Here is a 3,940-nt window from a genome sequence, read left to right on the forward strand (position 1 = left end):
CCTGCAGCAGTCACGAATTTTGACAGTTACACAATGCATTAAATTATTTCCATCGCGCTAACCGATCTTTTGTGTAAAGTTCTACGAAAATAGCGAAAAATTTACTTCGAATTAAGCGATTTTAGCGATAGCATAATCCCATTACGGATCAGATTTCATTTAAATTTGAAATGAAGGAAATGTTCTGGTGATATGAATTTACTGTGAAACCGGTGTTTAAATGAGCTTTCTTCTGATTAAAACTAACTGCAGTAGTTTTTTTCAGTGTCGGCAAAAAAAAAACATTCGTTCGTTCGTCGATTTGCTAAACCGATTTCTGAATATCTAGGAAGGTCTCGGTTTCACTAATTGCAATAAACTTTGAACAATACGTCTATACTCTATATATATGTTTTGTAACAATGCAATCAAAACAGAGGAAACTGCTTTGGGCATGCATTCTCGTCAATTGTTCATGACGTTTGATCAAAAATTGTAACATGTCGTATGGTTAGCACCAAGCAATTAACTCTAATACATGAACAGCTGTACAGTAGCATGCTATATTATAACATGTCACAGTTTAATCGGAAAGCTTCTCGCATTGGGAAATTCATTATTACTTCTGTTATGTGTTAACTATGCATCTGTTACATGCATATATTATATATATGCATATATTTGATGTAATTTGATGAAAACATTCAAGTGTGAAACTTTCATTGACCAATATCTCAAAACAGTGCGTTGTCAGTAATGGCGCCGTTTCGGTGGCTTTTATGGTGCTGGTTATATTGACATGCATGGGTGGAATGCACATGGATCTAAAACGGGTGGCGTCCAAGGGGTAAAAAAACGATGTTACGTGTTTCTATATATACAGCTATGTCCAGTACACAGCAACGAGGGTCCCTGAAGAAATGTTGGAGGTTAATTTGTTTTAAACTAAACAAAATACATGCAGCTAATGTATACTATATAAGTATAACCTATATAACACATGAACAACTACTGACAGTCATGAATTTGACATACTCTTTAAATTAAGATCATCTTTTTGACAACAGTCTTGTAAAACAAAATTATGAGAGATTCCCAATTAAAACACCAAGTTTATGGGCTTACTTTATTTTGCTATGATAAATTCATGAAATGTACATTGTTATTCTATGTTCCAAGATTATATTGTGATGTGAGTCGAGAGTTTATATATATATATATATATATATATATATATATATATATATATATCTATATATATATCTATATATATATATATATATATATATATATATATATATATATATATATATATATACAGGTATGTTAAGTCTTGGCGCCTCAGCTGATGTTGGACTGTTTGACTTCCAAGAGTCAGATCAGGCCCCTGCAGGGACAATTAATCCACCCTAACTTTCTTTATTGAAATCTTCATTCTTTGGTCAGTATTCTATGAAAATGAGAACCCATTATTCTTTCTTCAATATTTTCTCGGGTCCCCTACTAGACCGTGAAGGATTCTGAGGTCGCTCTCCTAACTACACCCTTCTCGTCAGGTTTGAAGTTGGCTCAGCGTCGATAGTCGTTTTAGACTCGGCAATGCAACGAGTTTGAGGTATTAAGTATCTCGCATTACACCATGTTTCATTTTGTTCTTTGGGAACACACCCAACTGCTTTAGAGAAACTTAAGCCCGGGTCACATCTGCGCGATTCAACACGCGATTCAACTCGCAATACAATTGAAGGTTGAATCGCGTAGTTAGACACGGGTATCAACTTGTTGCGCAATAAAAGTTGCGCCGTCGATTTGGGTTGATTTGCAATAGAGCAATGTCCTAATCAGCGTAACTTCACAGAAGCAACTTTTCTGATTCGCGTGATTTTAGTTGCGAGTTGAATCGCGTGTTGAATCGCGCAGATGTGACCCGGGCTTAAGAAGACAAAACGTACATGATGATCAGGGGCGTATCCAGGATTTTCTAACCCGGGGGGCGCGAATTACTATCTAAGCGGAGCGCCACCATCGGTTGGCGCGCAGCGTACAAGAAAATTTCTGGTTTTGATACCCCCAGATCACCGGAAATGGCATTTCTCGGGCTTGAAAATGACCAACCAGATGTACACTTTTTGCCTGAGAACCAAGTATTACTCAATAGTTTTGTTTCCATCCATAACCTTTTTGAAGATTGTCACCAGTCACAAATCATGTTCGACCTCATCGCATGTCCTGTTGGATCATTGCTTTTGTAGGTGATTCTACGTCGCGGCCCACAATACCCGTCAGCCCCACTTTTGAAGGTTTTAAGCCCATTATTTGTTGAGAATTTGAAAATTCACATTTCTCGTGAGTAAACTCACTTCAAAACATACCCATAATGTTGCAAAAAATGTCATCTATGGACAACCAATATAGAAAACCTCCTTCAACCCCTAACAGACCGGTCAATAATTGCACGAGTAGAGGGAAGTATGATGAAGAATGTTGGTGAAGGAATTTTCGAAATTCCGACACAGTTAATTTATTGGATGTACAAATATTAGAACTTCTTATAACGGCTATTATAAAACTTCGTTGAAGGAAATGAAAATATAGCAGATATTTTCGAAACCGAACACTATACACATAGGTGTAGGAGGCGGGGGGGGGGGGGGGCTGCAGCCCCTAATTCGCCATGTCTAATGTAAAAGAGAGTTTTGACATGATTGGACTTCCATGCTTTTTCTCCATCTGCATAAGACATCCCGTTGTTTACATTAGCATCCCGCGGTAAACTGCGCAACTTTCATGAACCGTACGGTACACGATGGCATGCGATGTAATAACCGATGCTTACTTATATGACTTTGACATGTTGAACGCGCGCGGAGCGCGCGACAATTTTTGGTTATTTTTTTCGGGCAAGTCGGGCAGTTTTGAGGCTGTTCATCCTGGAACGCCATTTTCATGCTCACTGATATGATGTCATATCTGCTGTTTGCTTTAGAAATTCAGAAATTCGAACATTCGCGTAGCGAATAATTTGCCAAGGGAGGAGCGAAGCCTGTAGGCAAATTATCTAAGCGTAGCTCCACCATGAGTTGGAGCGAAGCGTACAAGAAAATTTTGCCCGAAAATGCCTCCAAGATCGCTGGAAATGGCACTACCCAGGACCATTTGTTGGCGCGAAGCGTACAAGCAAATTTTGGCCGAAAATACCTCCCAGATCGCTGGAAATGACACTTCCAGGCCTTGTAAGTTGCATCTAAGCATTTTCTATTTTGAAATTACTAGCGATATCATAAAGAAACATGCTGAAGGGGGAGGAGGGGGGTCGCCCCCTTCCCGAAATGCGTCATGTTCCCGACGACACGGTTGAGTTCGAGACCAGCCACAGTTGGTTTCATAGCACAATTCTTCAATTGTTTAAGGCGTATATACACATACACGCGTTATGATAGACCATATATAGTATATATATAGATCATTAGTGAGAGAGGAAAAATGGAAACGTCAAAAATGTAGGGGTAGGGTGAGGCACACGCCCATTCCGAAATCCTTGATCCGTCATTGGCTACCCTGTGTATATAGGGATCAGCGCTGCAATGATGTCACTGTTCCTCTTTCTCTTCCCGTTGTCTTGGCGTTTTCTTTTTCTCCCTCCTTTTCTCCTTTTTCTATCTTTCTTCTTTTTCTTTTCCCTTCCTTCCTTTCCTCCTCCCCTTTTTTCCCCCTCTTTTTTCCTTTTTCTTCTCTTTTTTTCTCTCCTCTTTTTCTTGTCCGGGGGGCGCGCGCCCCCAACGCCCCCTCCTGGATACGCGCCTGATGATACATTTACTTATTATGTATTTATCATATCTTACAAATTTATTAGTATAGAACAAGTATTTAATATATAACAGATGGACCTCATTTTTCACGTCGCGGAACTAACTATATTACACGGGTGGGATTATAAGAAGTAATGGTAAGTGTGAGAGAG

This window comes from Apostichopus japonicus, chromosome 13, assembly GCF_037975245.1.
Source record: "Apostichopus japonicus isolate 1M-3 chromosome 13, ASM3797524v1, whole genome shotgun sequence".
Classification (NCBI taxonomy): domain Eukaryota; kingdom Metazoa; phylum Echinodermata; class Holothuroidea; order Aspidochirotida; family Stichopodidae; genus Apostichopus; species Apostichopus japonicus.